General features: G+C 43.9%; 1 long non-coding RNA gene across 2 annotated transcripts in view; it reads right to left on the reverse strand.

The window, feature by feature from the left end:
* The window catches only part of LOC106026177 (uncharacterized), a 100,853-nt gene that overhangs the window by 41,096 nt on the left and 37,769 nt on the right, over positions 1-21,988 (reverse strand). For both annotated transcript variants that reach the window (XR_010047313.1, XR_002789748.2), the window contains exon 2: positions 18,563-18,652. This is a non-coding gene — a long non-coding RNA (uncharacterized LOC106026177). The remainder of the gene's footprint in view (positions 1-18,562; positions 18,653-21,988) is intronic.

Genomic DNA, 21,988 nt, shown 5'->3' on the forward strand with positions numbered 1-21,988 from the left:
GTTAGGTGGAGAAAACCCTACAGAAAATGGACCAACCTGGCGGAGCAGCAAAGGACGGAGAGAAGCAGAGCTAAGTCTGCCTTTGATCATCTCAGCACCGAATCCAGCCAGGAGTCAGACTGGTTCTCACATCTAGACACTCCCAGTCAATAAAACTTTCTTTTAACATATGTCAGCTTGTATGGGGGTTTTGGCACTTACAAACTGGCAGGAACACATCCTGCCTGACGCATGGCCTGTCATAGTTTATAAGTATTTTCCTAGAGTGTGGGAGATTCCTCTTCAGCTTTACTCAAATCCATAGTCCTTCCCTGGAACTGGAGGCCCTCAGCATGCACCAGGTACCCCACAGCTGTCTGCACCCCGTGACTTACATGTCCTCGCCACGGATGGACCTGTGCTTTGTCCACAAGTTCCTCTGGGATTTAATGGAGTTATCAGAGGCCACTTTATTGACAGTACTTGAGAGTGAAGGGCTACAACCCTTGCTAAGTCCCGAGCTCCCCAGTGACTACTTTGCCCACTGCTGTTTCTTTAATTTTATAAGAAACCCCAATAAATTCTTTATTAGACTAAACTATTCAGCTCTGCTTTCTGAGCACTGTGTATAACTCTTCCTTTCTGCAAGTGCAGCGCGTGAGTTAAGATGTGAGACCATCTTAGTAGTATAAAGATGTCTGCATTCTTACAATTATGTATATATTTTAATATGCACTCAGAAAAAAATATAGTTAATATACCTAAAGGGATTTCTTGAATATCATTCCTGAGGATGAAGCTGAAGCAGTTTTGTTCAACCTGTTAATTTCAAGAAAGCATTCAGTGTACATGTCCTGCCGAGTTCTACATCGAAGCATCAGAACCCAACTGCTAACTGAGCAGAACTGCAACTTATGGCCAAGAAATGGGAAGTACTCAAACTGGGGGAAAAACCTCCAAAGAGCATTCTAGAAAAAATAAACAGAAATCAAGAGAAGCCACCTCAAGGTCACTTCCAAGTGACCGTCTTGTAAGGATACTACTTCCCACAGATACAATGACCATGTGCTGCTACCGGACGGACTTCGGTTCACAGTATGGTCTCACACCTCTGTCACACACACTTGGGTGTGTGTGTGTGTATGTGCGCACACACACGTGCACCAGGGATTGAACATGAGGCTTTCTCACTGAGCTACATCTGCAACCTGTTTAAGTTTTATTTTAGTAGAAGGTCTCACACCAAGTTACTAAGTTGCCCAGGCTGGGCTTGAACTTGTATTCCTCCTGCCTCAGCCTCCCAGAGTGTTGAGATTACAAGCATGCACCCCATGTCTGGCTTACAAATACTCCTGAATGCAATCCCCCTCTAGGTTTTTCAGAGTGCATGAGCAAGGTATGGCAGAGACCAAGACAAGACGCCAGGTCTACACTATAGAAAATGGGGAGCGGATGCTCTGATCCTTGGCTGCCAAGCTGGGCTGCCCCTGGGGAGCTCCACCTGTGCCGCTGCCCGGGCTGACCCCTGAGTCCGGATTGCTTTGGTACAAGCAGCCTGAGCACTGCAGCTCCCCCCAGGATGCTGCTGCGGGAGCAACTCTGGGAATCACCAGACTACATCTGCAGTTTCCACGGTGGACAGTTTACTCGTGGGAGGAAAGCCGGCCTTATCTGAGATCCTCATCTGCCCTCCACACTGATTTCCTTATTCTCTTCCTTCTGTGTCTACCGCTAATGCTGTTTTCAGCTCTTTCAATTATGCAATTTCCTTATCTTTATACTTTATACTACTGAGAATACCTTACAGGGTTTCTTCAACGGCAACTAAATTTATCTGCCTGTCATTTGGCTTTCATTATCCATGCTAGTAATCTCTCACATAGCTTATGAGAACATAGCAAACGATTGATCTTAAACAAACAAACAAAAATCCAGGCGGTCAACATTGGGCCCAAGGTTTGCAGGGTGCTTATGGCTCTGGCGGTTTGCACACGATCCCCATCCATTCCGGAGCTCTCGCTGGCCCTCAAAGGCTGTTCTCCTGAGCCTGCCCGTGTGTCTCCTTATCTCCTGATTCCTCCTTATCACCATAACACTGTGCTGTTTTCCAGAGGGTGAAGCTCCAGCCCAAGTTTTGCTCTAATGAAAGCAATAATTCTAAAAGCTTGCTGGAGGAACATCGATGCATGGTAATTGTCAAAAATTCTTCATTTGGAATGTGAATAGGCATTCGCTCACTCTGGTTGACAGCTGATGGCTTTTAGCTGGAGAATGTCTGTAAAAATATCAAGAATTTGAACAACCTCTCTCGGTAGTTTATCAGTAAAACAGGCCTGGATGCATAGCATCATGAGGGTATGGAATGCAATGCTTTTCTTCTTGCTGGGGTGAGAAGGGACACGTGGCATAACATCCACCCTAGCAAACGTCTAACTGTACATGCAGGCTTACCTATGAGCACGAGGTCATACAGCAGAGGCCTGGAACTTTCCATCTTCCTTCACTGAAATTCCACACCCATTGAACAGCGTCTTCCCCAGCCCCTCTCCTGACCCTTTTTGCTTTTCTCTGCTTCTATGAGTTTACTATTTTAAGAATTACATTAGCATTTGTCTTTCTGTGTGTCCAGCTTGTTTCACCTAGCAGAATATTCCCAAGGTTCCACCATGCTATTGTGTAGGGCTGGAAGTCTTTTTTAAAGGCTGATTCCTATGTCCTGGCATGTATTTGCCACCTTCTCTCTATCCACTCGTATATCAGTGGACATTTAGGTTGTTTCCACAATTTAGATTTGGGAAGGATGCATGAACATCGCAGTACAATATTCCTTCAAGATTCTGATTTCAAATTCTTTGAGAAACTAATCAAAAGTGGGATTGCTGGACCCTATCAAGTTCTTTTTTTTTAAACCATAGAAGTTTCGCTATTTCACATTCCTCCCAAAGGTAGTCAGCGTTCTAATTCCCCTGAGATCTCACCACTGACTTGAAACGTTTTGTTTGGGTTTTTATAATGACTGCCCATCAGTTTGAGGTGCTATCTCCTTGCGTTTTCAATTGGTATTTCTCCGGTGGTGAACATTGCCATTTGAGGCATAGTTGTAACTCCCATTTGGCTCCCTGTGTGTGTAACACTCACGTGTTTCTACTTCCGGCCTGTCACACCTGTAGAGTCAAAGTCAGTGCTGCAGATGGTTAGTGTCACTGATTCCTCCAACTCGGACTTCTTCCTCCTCACACCCTGATGCTATTTGAGCCAATTTTTGCAGCAAGTGCTGACTTGTGCACTGAAGAGTATTTAACAGTATCCTAGCCTCGACCTATCAGATGCCAGTAACACACACACACCAGTTGTGACAACCAAAACTATCTCTAGACATTGCTGAACATCCCCTTGGGGACCCTAGGTTAAATCTGCTCTAGGTCTGGCTCCATCGAGAACCTCTTGGAGAGCTCAAATGCTCGGACTGTCCGATCCCCTTCTCCCCACCCCCACTCAGACCAGTGCAATCAGCATTTTGTACCTAGAACCCAGGCATCTGCACTGTGAATGTTGTTCAGGGACATTAAGGTTCAACCAGCACTGACAGCCTCTGTCCGGAAGTATCAGCCTAATAACAGATGGAGCTTCCTAAACTGCTTCTCAAATATTTTCATACCTGACTCACCCCTTAGCAATGTGAGTAACAGCAACAACTACCTAGAAATGATGTGAGCGGTTATTTCAAGTACTGTCTTGTGGAGTTTGCAACCTGTTATGGTTTGTGTTTGGATGACCCCCTTGAACCTCACACAGTCATAGAGGCAGCTGAGTCTAGCATTCACGATTGGTTCATTGTCTAGCACAGGGATTGGAGGTGTGAGTGCTGTACCCACCCAAGGGCAGAAAGCTGGCATATTATATAGGGGAGGGAAGGAAGCATGTTTTCCCTTTTTCTTTTGCCCTTTAGCTCTTATCACTTGTGGACACCATAAATAACTACCCACTAGCCTCACCACCCTGCCTTGGAGACAGCTAGATATGGACTGAAACCTCCACAGACTGTGAGCTAGATAAACCTTACCTTCCTTCATTTTGGGTGTCAGATATTTTGTCTTAGCAATGAGCAATACCAAGACACAACCCAATGAGATCATGAGAACGTGGAGGAAATAAAGTATGTTTCATGTGCAAATCCAAATGGAAAATCACTGGAAATTACATCTAAAGGAACAAGCAGACGGGAGTGTTTACCTGTAAAAGGAGTGTGAAGAAAATCAATGGATGGGAACTGGAAAAGTCCGTCAGGGAGGATGTGCCAAGTCCTCCTGAAGCATGGAGAGGCCTAAGGCACTTGGATTTTTTGAAGTTCCTGGTGTTTTGTTTGTTTTGGTACCAGGAACTGAACTCACAACCTTGTACTTGCTGAGGCAGGCACTGTGCCACTGAGCTACCTCTCTGGCCCTCTTGGTGTATTTTTAAACATAAGAGGGTTACAAAAATTGTACTATACTTTTAGCATTTTTTAAAATTAACATGTAATATAATTTGCATGACATAGCATTCACCATTTCACTATTTTGTTATATTAAAAAATAATATAGTGGTTTTCTATATATGTTACAGAGTTGTGAGCCATCACCACTATCTAGCTTCAAAATGTTTTCATTTCCCCCCTCAAAGAGTCCACACACCCATCAGCAAACACCCCCCACCCTTCCAGTAACCTCCTAGCCCCCAGCAACCAGTAACCTACTGTGTCCATATGCCTTTGGCTATTTGGAACATTCCATATGAATAGAACCGTGCAATGTATGCCCTTTCCTGTCCAGCCACCCAGAAAGTATCTTTGAACAAAATCACACCCAAAGGGAAATCAAAGCTTTCCTCCCAGATACAGCAAAATCCAGTGCCTAAGTGATAGACTTTGGAACCAGACAAAATGCAGAACAAACCACAATTCATCTATCCTCTGGCTGTCTGGTTTTGGACAGACACTGTCGAATGATGATCCCAAAACATTCTCCACATCCTCTTTCCTTGTCCAACCCTTCCCAAAGACAAGAGGGCATTGTGTAGTCCTCCATTCCTGCCAAGCAGATGAATTAACAGGAAATCTCCCACGCCTCCTAGGAAAGCTATTTCTTTCTGTGATTCAAAGCAGACACATATGAAGAAAACACTATCACTTGTTCACAACACTCCAGTCCCCTGATGATTGTGTGAAAGCAGGAAGCTTGGATATATGGCTGCCACCAGTAAAAATGCCATAAAGAAAACGCCAAGAGGATCATGAAAATACCAGTTTCAGCCCAAACTCTGACGCTGTCGATCTACTGAGCCAGCACAGTACCTGCCTTCTTACAGACTGGCGTGCAGAAAACACAAGCCCTTGGATGTCTGATTACTAGCATTTGGTTTTTGTTACTCGAAACATAAAGTATCTCCCAGGGAGAAAGTTCTAGGGTTTCCATGTGTTAACTAGAGCATTGTGTGTGTAGTTCCCTCATCCGTGAACTGAGACTCTGGTGAACTCATCTGCAGGTGCATGCACCTGGGAATGGTCCTTGTTCTCTAACAGACTCATCAGCCATCTGCTGCAGTTTGGATGTGATCTGTCCCCCAGGGGTTCACACGCTGGAAGCTTGGTTCCCAGTGTGGCAGTGACGAGGGGTGTGGCCCCTTCCCAATGTGAGGCTCAGTCATGGGTGGTCAGGTCTTCACAGGCACTTCTTTCTGAAGGGATCCACACTGCTCCCAGTTATTCCCATGATTATGCTGTGAGGAGCAGCAGGTCTGAGCCCTGAAGCTCTCTGGGTTTCTCTCTCTCTGGTAATTCTTCCACAACCTTCCCCATCTGTGTAACATCAGCTTCCATGAAGCTCTGACTCAAGGTCAGATCCAAGGGGCTTCCTAACCTTGAATATTCAGCCTCCAAAATTTTGAACTGAATAATCTCCATACCTCTTTTCTTTATAAAGTACTCAGCTTAGGGAATTTTGTTACAACAATGTAAAGTGGACCACTGAATCAAATGAAACCAATCAGAAACCCTTCCCTAGAGCTTAAATGTTGAAAGGAAGTTAATGGAGACCATGTCCATATTCATTCAGGCATGCATTCATTCACTTATTCCAAAAATATATGTATGGGTTCTTCATGTATACCACAATGAGGACACAGGATTCAAGAAAACAGTGAAAATCAAGAAACTTTTGTCCTAGGAGAGTCAGACAACAAACCTATTTAATGATTTACATAACATCCACTGGTGAAGAAGACTATGAATGGAGCCATATTGGAACAAGAAGAAAACAAGGGGGGACTTCTGCCTTAGACGATGGCCAGAGAAACACCACTAATGAAATCATTTGGGCAAAGAACTTCTGACAGGAATGATCTAGGCAGAAGCCAAAGCAAGTGCAAAGGCCCTGAGGCAGTAGCATGCTCAATCCAGAAGGCAGTCAGTGTGACAAAGTCAGTGTGACTGACAAAGAAAGTTGGAGACGTGGCAAGAGCCAGGTGAAACCACTTACTAAGAGATGAGAAACCCCAGGAGAGGCGGGCAGACGGGACTCAGGCCTCACAGGCTGGCAGGGAGAGAACAGTGCGGAGGGGACAGTGACGCCTTAGGTACCAGGTAGCTGCTGCCAGGGCGTTCGAGAAAGTGGTCCGAGTCCAAACACACTGAGAAGGCAGAGCAAGAGAGAAACAAAAGAGCCAAGGATCATTCCAGATGTCAGACTGAAGGCCGGGCTAACGCTGGTGCCATTTGCCAAGGTGGGAAACTCCACGAAGAAGCAGATTTCTGGTGGTCACGGAGACAACCGCAATCACGATGGTGGCCATTCCTGCGGGCACTGCTGGAAGGCCCTGAGGCTGCCTCCTGGAACGCGTGTCCTCTCAGCCTTGCCGTGGATTTGGAGCTCCCAACATCCTTCCAGAGCGGTCTCTTTGGTTTAAATTAACCACAGTTAGTTTCTATAATTTTCAGCCAAAGCCCCTTAATTGATAAAATGCATAGAATTAGCTTTTATGTGTCAACACAGAACAGTCAAAACCGTTGTTATCATGAGAAAATATGTTATCGAAAACATCGAACAATTCACATTTGAACTTTTGGAGGCTGCTCATTTCTCCCTCAGAGGCTGACTGCTCCTCACGTGGTGTCTCCCCTCCGAGAGACAGTTTCTGCCAGAACAAGGTGGGGAAGTGTCAAATACTATTAAAACTTGATTGCTAATTCAAATGCTATTGTGCTTGATGTGCTTGTCATGTAAAAGTGCACAATGTAGCTTAATAAAATTGATAGAGCTCCCTTTGAAGATATTTTTGTCACAGAGGCACTCAATAAAACTGTTTCCATCAGGCTCCTCTGCCTCTTCCATGTTTTGTTAGTGACACATTTTTGTGAACTAGTCCAGGGCCAAGCAAAGCATGTTTTGCAAAGGATGCTGGGGGAAAGGGGCGTGTTCAGACTCACCTTTTTATTTTGTGTAATTAGTCAGACTTCTTCCAACTGCCTAATGAGGCAGCTCATGTGGGTCACTGAAAAACCAAATCAAAGCCATTTTGCATCTGAGTTATGTGTGATCAAATAAATAACCTACAAAGATTACTGTAACTAACTCGAACAGAGCTAATTAGAAATACCAAGTCCAAAAACTAATCTGTTCAAGGAAACATTTATTCCCTTCTTGCCCAAATCTGACAAGTGTTTTCAGCACACGACCGAAGAGAAACACTGGTCACATTCACGGACAAGACGGGGGAGCTTGACGTCTGTGTCAGACGTGGCCTCAGTGGGCAGGAGGGGAGGTGGCATCTCAGTAGTGACACTGACCAGCCTTGGGGTGGTGCTGGCCTCTGGAACTCAGGTCCCACAGATCTGTGCAACAGTAGCAGTACCACCACATGCTCCTTCTACGAGTGTAAAACTCTCACGATTATAAGTGACAGAAAATCCAATTCACACTGTAGTTAAAGGGAGAAAGAGATTCAGAAACTTAAAGATTTGAGAGCATCGAAGGTACAAGTGGCTTCTGCTATATCCAAGAAGGTCAGAAAGTTCACCAGGAGCTAAATCTCAATTTTTCAAAATAAAATAGCAAATTTAACCGTATGTAAATTTTACTCTAATTTTTAAAACGAATGCATTTGGGTACAAATAACAGAAAATTTTAAGGCTGTTGCTTAAAAATAGGCAGCTTATTTCTTATGTAACAGGAAGTCTAGAAGTGAGCAGGACAGGCTGGTCCAGGCAGCTCCTAGGACCCAGAGCTTTTTCTTTCTGCTCCAACACTCACAGCACAAGGCACTGAGCCCCATGGTCACAAGATGGCTGTGTGTCCTCCGGGCCTCACGTCTATATTCCAGACAGGGAGATGAGAAGGGATAACGGGGCTAGGAGGATAGGAAGGAACTGTACATGCTAACAATGAAGCAGAAGTCTTCATAGAAAACCCAAATTCCGATTTGCTGACCTATCACTGTGCCAGATGGCCAGCCCTGAGGTCCAGGAAGACGCAGAAAGTGCTGGTTATCTGAACACACTGAGTGCTTGAAAAAAATGAGGAAGAAAAATGAATCAATATTGAGTGGATAACTAGCACTATCCATGTGCTTGGAATGAGGTGAGACTTCGATAAAGGGCAGGGCAGTAGCAGGAGCAGGGGCTGATACTGGAAATCTAGGATCCAAAGGCAGCGTCTTCTCTGGTGTTGGCTCCTGAAACTACTCATTTTTCATTTGTGGATTAAATCAGTTTGTTTTGAGTCTGAAATGCATGTTGATGGGCAGAGTGAAAAGGGCCAGTAAGCCTCGTATGCCAATCATTTGGTTTTCTTATTTTATTTCTTCTTCTTAATTTCCTTTTGAATGTAGCCGAGCTACATCAGAAAAAGTAACTTGCTCTGCAAAATCTAGGTTCCAGGTCTCCAAAATCCACATCTACCTTCAGATTCCCCAAAGAATAATTATTTGTAGATGGCTTTATTTTTCAACCCGATTCCTACCTGCATTCAGAGTAAATCAGCACTCAAGGAGTGGGTTTAACACAGAGTCTGTACAGGGCTCTGAGGAGCTAGGGCAGGCCTGGTTTCCATCCAGACTCTGCAAGGACATCAGCACATGCATGAAGAACCCCAGCGATTATTTTTATCATGGAACCTGCATCTACTGATTTTCACTGTGTAGCTGACCACAAAAGATGCTTGCTGAAATGTCACATACACAAAGTCTGAATTATACGTAATATAAGCAGAAGTTTTGTTCTGTAATGGAAATATATTTCAGGGGTTTCCTTCTTAGTTATTAGTCATTAAAAGTCAATTTTTAAAAATTGAAAATATGCCCATGGGTCTGATCCATGGGGAAAACCAATCCTCAAATGACAGTTTTAGGATTCTTTTTTATCTATTTACATGAGCAGACATATGCTTAAAATAAAAATGAAATCAAATTATAATACTAGGGGAAGGAACACTTATTCTCTGTTCCACATGGATTTTTTTTTTATATAAAGGGACCACAATCACAGTAACACTACGCAGATGAATAGGTTAACTGGTTGATGGGTGATATTTGTTGACCCACATTTCTTGACAACGAAGAGTTAAGATATCCAAAGGCTAGATACAATTCACTACATTTCTTTTCTGTCCAAGATCCATGTAATCTTTGAAACATAAATTTTGACAAGTATAACTTTGGCCTGAGTAAGGTGAGACAATATGTAGATACGCTTTGAATAAAATTCAGTCCTCCAGTAAAATTTTCATCCATAATGAAGCTGATTTTATCTCCATGTGGCTGGTTTTGTGACTCACCCAGTTGACTTAACAATATGGACACAAAAAATGAATATTTCTCTACTAACGCCCCACCAAACTCCAACATACACATTTCGGCCTTTAACAGACTTCTCTGTATTTCAATATTTTGTGGGCACTGTTCCATATCAATAATGCAATATTACCTTAGCTATTTGAATCGATGCTACTAACTTACATCACACATTGTGAAATGATCGATTTGGTCAACACTCTATCAATGAGTAATTTAATGCTTTCAGCTTTTCGCTAATATAAATAACCGGGCAATGAACATCCTGACACATACATTTTAATGTATTTGCCCAATTATTTCCCTAGACAAATCCCTTGACTTTATCCAGGGAATCCACAAGATCAAGACACATGGGTATATAAAGTTGTAGTAGTTACTTCCTTATTTTCTTTAAAGTTTGCACTAACAGAATCCCAAGTGTCCACTTTTCTGCACTCTTGCCAGCACTGAGGATTTTCTTTTTAATCTTTTTCACATAACTGATATAAAATGGTGTCTAATTTTACTTCCAATTTTATTATTATGGAGGTTGTATAATTTTTCAGATTCTAACATATTCTACAAATTTTGAGGATATTAAATGTTATTACTATAACCAATAACCACAGAGACATTTGTTTGGTGTCGAATTATATCACAAATGCTCACCCAACCTCTTCCCCTACCAGCCTTCTAGTACATTCCACCCCAAAGACAGGATTCAGAGTTGCAAGCAACAGAAACCACCTCTGGCTAATTTGAGCAGAAAAGGAATTTAATAAAGGGTATACAAGCCAGAGAATCTGCATACAGGGTAAAGAATCAGGTCTGTGGGAGGTCAGTCAAAAAGAACACCACACAGTTTCCTGCAGAACTTCCCAGGGGAAGAGGCCACTGGCCTCCAGATTCAGACCCTGGCTGCAGCCCCAAAAGTCCTTGTAGCTCCTGCCCCGGAACTCCTATGGAGCTCCCACTCTACCTGCCAAAATGGATTCTTCCACGAGGTTCCTACTTGGTCACACTAGCAGGAATTCCAGAAGTGGGGTTGCAGGGGTGTCCTAGCTGCAAGGGAGTCTAGGACACTAAACCTTTGCCTTCTGTGGTAGATGACAAGGACATATAATGAATAACATAAGCTTAGGAAAACTATGAAAGAGGGGATGGACAGACCAAAGAAATAATGAATGTCCACCACTATTCTTGAGGTTCAGATTCATACTTAAATTTTTAGAAGTTTCCATCTGTTCCGTCCAAGTCAGGCAATCCAGAGACCTGCTCAGCTGAGCACATTTATTATCCCACTCTTACGTGTGCTGATTCCTCTGTCTTCCTTACGCCTGTCAAAATGCTGGTCCGTTGTACATTCCACAAAAATTATAATACTTAAAATATACTTCAGAATCTGAAGTTTCAAATTCTCCCTGATAAGAAAAGCATCGAGTTGTCTTACACCTTTTCCTTGCTACCTTTTTAAGGCCGTATTTGGCCTTTGTTTAGGGAAAAGATGAACACTTGGGAGACAAATGTTCTCAAAGAGACACAATTCTTGTCCTCCTGGCTCCCACAATATCTTTTTTTTTTTAACTTCGCTCAATGAATGTATAGAAACTTCTTCCTTAACTCAGAATTTTTCCAACCATCTCTTCCCACTACTCCTGCACTGGAACAACAGAGCCCTCTGGAGAAAAATCCCCTCATGGCGCTGATTGACATCTTGACAAGTGTAGACAGGTGCAAATATGTTTTGATGTCTGCATTCAAGCTGTTTGACTGCCTCTTTGCTACACTGGATGGCTCCTTCAGAAACGGTGCTTGCGCGGCTGTGTACCTCAAAATCTGAGCCATTCCTTGCCTTCAGGAAGGACGCATTAGTTTTTTAGTGTTAATAACGGGCTCCTTTTCAGCAGGCAGTCTAGTCCTCCCCAGATAGGGCAAAAGGAAAGGATTTCTGCACCCACCCACCCTCACTGAGGAATCAATCACTCTAGCAAGCCCCAAAGTTGAGATGTGTGGATCCCACTACCATGAAATATGCATTGGAAAAGGGACATCCCAAAATACAGAATTATAGCAATGGTTGCCCTTTCTTGGGAGGTTGAATATGTTTTCAGCTTTTGAGGTTTTAAAATTTTCTTTATTTTCTAGTGTTAGCATGCATTTCAGTGTTTTTAAATAATAGTTCATGTTGTTTTTGCTTCCATATAGCTCCCCCTCTCACCTCATCATCACTGGTGGGTCATCTTTTAAGACCCATTGATACCCAGCTATCTATCTGTCTATCTTTCTGTCTTATCTATGTCTAGCTCTCTGTCTCTCTCTCCTCTCTCTGTCTCCATCTCTCTTTGTCTCCTCTCTCTCTCTCCCATTCATTTTTACTCTCACCCACGCCCCCCTACACTTGATCACACTGGGAAGACCCGTGGCCCACTGCACCATCTCCCCCTCCTCTGGCCTGGGATTGAATCTAGTCATGGCTTCACCTCACACAAAAGCCCTTTGCCTGGACACCAACTCTATTCAATGGTTTGTTTGTTTGTTACTTCAATCCATGACACGGTGGCTTACACAAGTTAGATATCCAGCAAATGTTTTCAGGATGTCTTCCCATTCTTTGCCTTAACCAATGAAAGTTTACTTTACCATAAAAAATGATGTCTCCTGCCACTACTCTCTAAGGAACTGACTGAGCCTGGACCTAGCCATGGTCTTGAAGGGCTGGAGCTCAAGGTTTTCCATAAAATCTGCCCACATAAATTCCCAGAGGCTGCCTGTCTTCTCATGAACTTCAGGTGAATGGATGCACGTGGGAACTTCTGGGACCATCTCCCAGGTGAGAGTTTTGAGTGCAAGAACATGATCAGAGGGTCAAATTGCTGACAACACCTACTGCTTTGCCCCATGGAGACGTGCACAGTTACATAAAATGTGCCCCCTCTGCACTGCTGGAAATGCTTACCAGGGGGTCCAAATTCATTCCCTGATTAAGTAAATAAAAGCACACCCACATAGGGTGTGGAATATGCTCCAAAAGTTAAAATGAGTGAGAGAGCCCTAGTATAACAAAATAGAGAGTTTTAAATGGACAGATTAGCAGACCCATTGTTTCCTAGGCAAAGCAACACAATATATCAACACATGTACTTATGACTGCATTAGGTAAATCCATAAAAACCAAAAGGCCATTTTTGAACAGCACATACACATAGGAAATGCCTGGAACATGCACATTTAAACATTAACAGTGACCACTTCTGGGGAAAAAGAATAAAGCATGAGTATCACTTTTTACTTCTAGATTAAAAATCATGTTATGAAGCTGGGCATTCTAGTGCATGTCTGTAACCCTAGAATTCTGGAATGCAGGACGACTTCAAGTTTGAGCTCACCCTCGGCAGCTCAATGACTTAGCAAGACCCTGTCTCAAAATAAAAAATATCTTTTAAATAGCTGAGGATGTAGCTCAGTTTAAATGCTGTGGGATCAATCCCCAATACCACCCCAAAAAATCACAATTGAAATATTTATTGCTTGAAGTTTCATGAAAGTATTTGTTCATATATTACAAAAATACGAAAGAAATAACAGCTCATTTTTTGAGGTCGTGTGGTAGCTCTGTGTGGCTTTACCAACGCCAGCGTCTCCTGCAATAGTTTGAACGAAGCCTGAAGAAGCAGGCAATCAAGGGGCCTGGAATGAGCATCAAGGACAGGCAAGGGGAGCCGTGGTCACCACGCTGACCATACGAGCTTCAGAGACTGAGATCTGAAAAAACAAACTGAAATATCACCCTGGAAATTCTTTTCAAAGTCATTTTGCGAAAATCTGACAAAATCCCACACCTAGACCACAATGCCTCTCTTTCTTTTCAAAAGATCAGAGTAGACAGTATTAATATTTACGATATGTTTTCTTTGAGAAGTAACACAGATAGTGAAACAATAGTCAGAAGACCTACGGGATTACAATAATTTAAATTTATGTCGTCCGCTTCTGTTCACCACAATGCCATTGGGACTTTATACATATTGAAAGAATCAGGGTCGTGTTGTACTTTTTAAAGTGGAATTTCACACATATAAGCTGCAAATAAAACAATGTCTGGGAGGAAATTTCATAACATGCTCAACAAAAATTGCATCAGAATTCACAGCCCTGTAGTGGTTTTTATTATTATTTTTACGAAAAGGAAAAGACACAACTAAATAGCGCCCTCTAGTGGACAAAGTATTTATACAAAATAGTCAGAATATGACCTATTTCCAGAAAATAAATGTTTATCTCACATTTGCTACAGATAAAACAGACTATGCGTAGACTATATTGCTTTAAACCACAAAATTTTTTTGTTAAATCTGTTATAAGTTTTTTTAACATTTCTTCTTTACCACTATTAAATGGAATGAGTCGGTCTCTAAAATATCTTCTCTTCTCAAAGCACATCAAGGCTTCAAATCACAATCACTTTTCTTATTCAAATAAGAAATCCTCAAATACAAGCATGACCCCAGTGAGTGTAAGACAGAGACACAGTTACTCACTCCCCAAGACTTTTCCTGGGTCTTCTGTGCAGGTCTGTTGATGTCATCCTGTGACCTGATGAAGATGATGATAACCACCAAATTAAAACCCCTCTTCAGCAGACATGGTGACGATGCTGGCTGTGGCTTATTTCAGGGAAGTTTTGAGAACTGGCCATATTTGTACCACCATCAATCATAATTTGTCTTTGGTTGGAACACCAAATAACACACACGTGAAGAGGAAAAAGATTTTAAAATCTAGCGCAACAAAAAGATTTGACATGTTATCAAAAAGCCATTGTTTCACCAAAACAACAAGGCTTTTCAAAGAAACAGAAACATTAAACTTTTTAATTATTAGAGAATTTAAAGTACCTCACACTCACGTAACTTCCCATCTTTTGGGGTGTTTAACACTTGTCTTTAATCTAGCCTGACTTTTATTTAAATGCAGGAAGACCAAAATCAAACACCACAAACAGAAACTAACCATTTAAATAAGTGACATGAAATGATGCTATTACATTTTAGATACTGTGGCTTGCCTAGAGGTCTGCTCTCTTTTGTTCAAAAGGGAAGATTGAAAGACAAAAGAGGGATCTGGGTGAAAGCAGCACCTGATGGAGATTCCTCGTCGATATTTCCGGAAGGCCTGGGTGAGAAGCAAGCATCACCGTCTCCCTGTGATTCTGTGTTGTTTAAGGCGTTGCTCTTGTAGAAATGGCACAGAGTGGGTGTGGGGAGCCATTCGGACTGCCTCACAGCTCAGGGGGTCTGAGGACAGCACAGGGGGGTGCAGTTGTGTAATCGTGACTTCACACAGGTAAACGCGTATGTGCTGGTTACAGTGCTACACAAGAATGTAGATGCGAGATGTGAACCCGTGTAAGAATTACACGATAGACACGGGTGGCTCGGGCTCCTGCTCTTCTGCTCTGCCCTGCTTCACGCGGCCTGCTGTTGTTGCTCATGTCTTACACATATGTGTTCTGCAACGTGGGAACCTCACACTCAAAAATCTCCCTTGGGTGCCCTGAGTGGGCTGATGGTGATGACCAGAGACTGCAAAGAATAGGGATAAGAAACAAGTCTCCCTGCAAACCAGCGCCATGCACGGGTCACCGCCACCTGGGAACAACCAGATCCCAGCCACCCATCCACCCACTCACCCCTAAGCCACTGCTGATCTGAGAAACACAGGCTGCAACAATAGTATTGGGGTAAAATGCAATTTGATGCTTGTGGTGTCTGCCGTTTTGCTGACTCTGCAGGTCTAGGGTCAGTGGTCTGATCACCAATCAGAGAATCACCGTCAGCAGTGTGGCATCTATGGGGGATCTCCTTCTGAAGGTGGCAGCCGTTGTTAACCCCCTACTATCTTCTTTTGACGTCCTGTATCATTTTCATTTGTTTTAGTGGGTTGGATTTTATTCTGTTTTGTTTTGTTTGATTTTGTTATATCCGATGGCATGGGCAGCTATTTCAGAGATAACAAGATATATTACGGTAGCCATTTTGGATTTACTGTTGTCTTGTTTTGAGGTCCTGTATTGCATTCATTGTTTTGTTTTTATTGGCTCTCTTCTGTTCTGTTTTGTTTGATTTCCATTATGTCTGAAGTTATCTACAGCTGTTTTGAAGACAAGAGGCATTATGGTAACCGTTAGTGATTTTGTATCGTTTGAAGTCCTGTGTCACTTACACTGGCTTGTTATGACTGGCTTTGTTCTGCTTTATTTTGCTTGCTTTCATTTTCTTTAAAATAAAAACATCTTTAAAAAACTAGGAAGAGGGATGCAGGTGAGGCTGGCCAGTGGGTGCCAAGTTAAAATCAGACAGAAACACAGAAAGGCAACTATCACTAACAGTAATATACTGCGTATTTCAAAACTACAAGAAAGGATTCCAAGTGCTTTCACAACAAAGAAAGGATAAATATTTGAGGAGGAGGAGGACATGTTTACCCTGACCTAATTACACAATGTGTGCATGTGAAACGTCACATGACACCACCTGAATATGAATAATTTTATGTTTTTATACTATCTGTTAAAATTAAACTCAAAAAGTAAAAAAATAATAGCCTTCAAAGCTGTGTCCACACAGCACCAAGATGTTCTCCGTACTTGTAAGCAAATATCGACACTTCTGCAGGCGTTCACGGAACTCCAGCTGCTCGTTACTCATGGAGAAAATGAGGCCCCGACGGGAAGCGCTTGCCCAGCGTGTCTGCGGTGGATGTGCTGGGGCTCTCCCACCCACAGGGCTCTCCCCGTCACTGGGGACCCCACTTTGCCTGAGGCTTCTTCTGGCAAAGGCACCTGTAGGAGCCAGCCTGACTGAGGATGAAAAACAAAGACACCTAGGATTAGGCTAAAATGCAGGGGTCAAGAGACTCTTGTATCCAGCGAAGGGCCCTGAGTGGCCGGCTCGTCCGGCCTTTATTCACTCAGACATGGCTATAGGCACTCAGAGTTACACAGGGTTCGTCTGCTCCCACCACCCACAGTACGTGTCTGGGTAAACAACAGGATCCCGGCCGCTTTTACTTTTCCCTGGAACCTGCAGAGCGTCAGCATCCTTGCCTGCCACTTGCTCCTTAGTGCTCACAGAAGAGGCCAGTTAGGGCTTAATCTTCCTACCTGGTCTCCCAGGGCACCAACTCTGCTCATGACGTTAGGACGGGACAGAAGTATTAGGGAATCAACCTCCCCAGGAGTTGCTCCCAGGCAGTGACAAAAAGGATGGTGCACAGACACCGCAGGTCCCCAGGTGCACTGGCTCCTTAGAGTCCCCCATGAGACACAGCTCCTACTGACCACTCCGGATATGTTGGATGCTATACCCTTGACTTATTTACTACTGGCCTCACTTCCTCTTTCTTTTCGAAAAGTTCCCTGGGATCGCTTCCCAGATAATCCACTTGCATTCAAATGAAGACACTTATATAGCAAGTTAGCACAGAACCCATTCCCAAACCCAGCTTCTGCTTTCAACTCCAGAAGCATATTTTTCCTTTCTGTCATCGCCACCTTGTCCCAAGGTCTTGGGACCAACCAAGTCACGGTGGTTTATAACATGATGGTAACAGCTGTGAGTGACATCCTGATTTGCATCCAAGACCAAAGAGGCTCAGAAGAGCTGAGACTTTCAGTGTAAGCCAAGAAAGTCTTGGGTAAATGAGAATGAATTGGTCACCGCAACCAGCCACATGCTCTCCTGCTGTGTGGAGAGAGCCACCTCAGTCTGCTCAGCTGCCCTGACCTCTCATATTAACGAGTAGGTGCAACCCTTATAACATCACTTCAAAAGTTAAGCATTTACAGTCACTCAAGTGTGTTACACCTTAGTGTGTGTTGTTCAGTGCTCAGATGACATGTGACATGAGCCTTATCTGCCAGTTATATATCTGTTGCACTGTGCACTGGGAAAAAGTTAACCCTAGCAAATTTTTCATTCTAAAGGTATTCTTCTTAAAGAGGATGCTAAAATAGGTATCAAGCTAGATTCTTAAATGAGTTCATATAAAGAAAACTCAAGAAAATGGCACAACTTATATATTGAGGGCAAAAGAAATTACAAAGTTTGGGAAAACTGGACTATCCTGATAATGCTAAAATCATAACTTTTTAGGGGAATTAAGTTTGATTGCTTAGTCTGCTAAGCATTATCTAACTGATCCTGTCCTTAAATAACTATTCCTCTTAACCTATGAAAGATAAAAATTACTATTTGTCAGAATCATAGAAATGAATCCAGTGATTTCTGTCAAGTGACACGTAAGGAAAAAGCACTTTTCAACTACCCAATGTTAGAGTCTTTCACATGAGAGCAAAAAGGTTAAATTACTGAATAGCTGCTAGATGCTCATCTCTGGGCTGGGTCTATTCATTCAGAAAATAAGCACTGGGCACACATTCCCCGCACCATGGACCCCACTTGGATCATGACTCAGCTGAGAAGGACCATCACAACGCCTGCCCCTCCATGGATCTCACAGTGAAGAAGCCAACATGGAAGGTCACTACAGACCTTTAGGAAAGAATGCCAGTGCTGATTCACCCTGGTCCTCACATAAGACAGGGAGCTGTGGCTCCTGGGGGCACAGGGGTTAACAGCCTAATAGTAAGCGGGTAGTTTTGAGGGGAATAGAAGCTTTGCTATTGAGGGTTCTTCTCCATCCCACCAACTGTCCTACTGTACAGAACTTTAACTGTGTTAGACTTGCCTGGACCATGGCCAGAGCGCCAGAATTTTACCTTGTAACACCTCCCATCAGAATTCCACGGGCGCTGAGCACTTTCTGCTGAGCTAAGCACTTCCCGAGATCACAATCTCACGTGTTCATCCTGTAAGGCAAACGCTATCATTAACCCCCTTGGTGGATGGCGAGAGGAAGATGCAAACCCAATGCATTTCGCATGTAAGGCATGCTCTGCCATTAATGGAAATGAACGGAAACCAAAATTATCTTTGAAGGTGTATCTCTAAAGCAGAGATCAAAACTGTGGGAGCAGACCCTGGCTCCACCACTTCCTCACTGTACGGTTTTGGGCAAATCATTTAGCCTCTGGAAACCCACAATTTCCTATCTATGAAATGGTAATAAGTACTGTCCATTGCAATTTCATTCATGAGAATCGCAAATGAGACCATAGCCTGCATCAGTTAGAATTCTTTCATAGCAAGCAAGAGAAACTGGTGTTGGCCAGCAAAGGTAGAACAGAATTACCAGAAGGATATTGGGGGCCATCAGAATTTACTGGAATGCTATGAAAGCAGGCACAACGACCAAAAACCAAGAAAGGACATAGTGTGCAGGTTCTGGTCATGATTCAGGGAGAGAGTCCGACTGACTGAGCTTAGGGTTAGGTCCTTTGCCTAATTTGGCTATATTAGAATAAGAAGGTTCTGGAAGGTTCTGGAAGGGCCACATTAGCCCCTACTGGAGGAAATAGAACACTTTATTGATCATGCTTGTGAAAGAAAACCGTGAAAAAGAAATCAAGATACTGTTCGAAGAATAAGGGGAAATTCTGGGGGGAAGCAGGAGTGGGGAGATACATATCGGTTCCACCATGAAAGGGTACACAAACATAAAACCCAGGCCGCGTGTCCACAAGCAACTCCTCACTGTGAGCCTCTTGTCCTTAGCAGGGGCAAGCAGTGAGAAATACCATAGCGGAGGGCTGAGGCAGCCATCTGCCTCTGGTATTTAACTGCCCGGACGGAAATGCAGTTGGGCTACTTGGTAGCTTGGTTACTGTGCTACCCACATCACCCCTCTGGGCCATGGCGCCCACAGCCACATGAGAGTGAGGACAGTGGCTCACACCTCTCAGGGGTGCAAGGAGGAGAGTACAAGGCACCAAGTAAGGACTGAAGCACCTTAGGGCGGGGAGAGAGGGTCCTGCTCTAGACCCTGTGCTCTGTGTGCCCTCCTGGGGTGTTCTAGGGCACCTCCCCCGAGAGATGAGGACCTGCAGAAGTGGATGGGTCCAAAACCAATCAGGAGCCATGAACCCCTTGCTCCCTAATTGTTCCCTTCAGGATGCACCGCACCCTTTATCCTACACACAGTGTCAGCTGGATGTGCCGAGGAGCCCCGTGTCTTACTCATGGAGCTGTCCTGGGAGGCGGGAGGGGTCCTAGTTCCAGAAGGTTACCCTGCAATCAGATGGCTCCTTCCGGGCAGCACAGTGTCTCTTTCAGGAGACTGAAAGACTAAGAGGCAGAAAGGAGCTAGCATGCGGATTTCAGGGAGCCTCACTCATGTAGGACACGGAGCTGCATCAGACTTCTGGTCTACCACTCACCCTTTGCCTGCAGGTTCAGGCCAGGTTCTCTCTTACCCGCATGTGTACCTATCACACTGTTCAGAGCCCTTGACAGTAGGGGTGGCAGCTGGATATCCTTCCTATGATTCCCCCTCTAGATCTAGGCTCCATGTACACATCAGGCCGTCCCCTCGGGCCAATATCTACATCCAGCAATGGCATTTGAAATTGTGTCCCACAAACCCTTTTCAGCTGACATCCTCATCTTTTTGCGTGCAGTAGTGGTGTGTGCATGCTACTGGGTCTTCAGCCATGCCTGAAGGAGACGACTCTTCTCACACCCCTGCTCCCCTCTCTGTGAGGTATGTGCAGGGCAGGGGTGAGATCAGTTCACTAAGAATGCTGCAATTACCACCTAAGGAATCCACGAGGAAAGAGTTGGAAGACATGATGCTCTACCTGGTGCTCTGAAGCTCAACGTGGTAAGCAGACCAAGGTTTGAAAACAAGTAACTGTTCATGTCTTCCTGCACCCGATGGGTAAAACTCCTCTGTGATCACTGCGAGAATCCCAGTCCCAGACTTTGAGAGGCTTTGGAAGCCTGGCTTCCCGGTTGGTTCAATGGATGTCTTAGTGTTGGAACTGAAAGTGTACCTAGGATTGAGGTCAGATGATGGAGGCAAAAAGATCTCTCTCCACTCAGCATAAACGGGTTCCAGAGAGCGTGGCATTGTGAGCCATGACAGAGCTGCTCACCTGCTGACCTGTCCTGCAGGTCAGCACGCTGGAAAATGATAGATAAATAAATAATGAACACTGTAAAATTTCTCCAGAGTGGAAGCTTTCAGGTTTTGTCAATTTAGTGTGATCTCAGCTGTTGGTTTGTCAAAGATAGCTTTTATCAGATTGAGATAAAGACCATCTATTCCAATTTTCTGTAGGGTTTTCATCATGAAGGGGAGCTGGGCTTTGTCAAATGTTTTTCTTTTTTTTTTTTTTTTTTTTTTTTTGTCTTTTTCGTTTTCATCGGTACCAGGGATTGAACTCACGACTGCCTGCTTGCAAGGCAGGCCCTTATGCCACTAAGCTAAATCCCCAGCCCCTGTCAAATGTTTTTCTGTATCTACTGAGACAATGTATGGTTTTTGTCCTTGGTTTTGTGGTATATGATCTATGATGTTTATTGATTTGCATATGTTGAACCATCCCTGCATCCCTGGGATAAATCCTACTTCACGGTGTGTAATCTGCTTGACAATTTGCTGCAGTCTGTTCCCCAGTATCTTATTGAGGAGTTTTACAGCTATTTCATTAGGGAGAGTGACCTATAGTTTTCTTTTTTGGTTGGATCCTTCTCTGGTTTTGCTATTGCAGTATGCACACATTCCAGGAATGAATTTGGGAGTATTGCTTCATCTTCAATTTCATTAAGGAGTTGGAAGCGCTTCCGGGAGAACATGGTGGACAGATAGCAGCAGCTACGCAGGCTCTTTGCAAGACCCAGCTTAGAATCCAGGAATGGTGCGGAGTGAGGAATCCTAACCAAGAGGAGATATACAATGCTGACCCAAGAACGAACTGGGCTGAGAGATACCAACTGGGAATGCAATCCTGGTGCTATAACAGGAACAGATAAAGCCTGAGCATGAAAGCTGTAGCCCGCGCCATTGGAAGCTGCGATTTGGGTTTCCTGCTGCTGCTGCTGCAGCTGAATCGGCTCAGCAGGGAGAGAGACGCATGAAAGCTCTGAGAACGGGAATCGGTGAATGAAGTTGAGAGCTGGACGGGCGGGGAGCTGTGCATCAACCTGTGGTGAGTGAGGGAAACTGGGACTCTTCCACAGTCTAGGAGGCTCCAACAGAGGACTTTCTGGGACCAGGCAGACTTGCTGGAACAAGGCACTGTAGT

Source organism: Cavia porcellus, unplaced genomic scaffold, assembly GCF_034190915.1.
Source record: "Cavia porcellus strain 051 isolate PalLab524CR breed Dunkin Hartley unplaced genomic scaffold, mCavPor4.1 scaffold_5, whole genome shotgun sequence".
NCBI classification, from domain to species: Eukaryota; Metazoa; Chordata; class Mammalia; order Rodentia; family Caviidae; genus Cavia; species Cavia porcellus.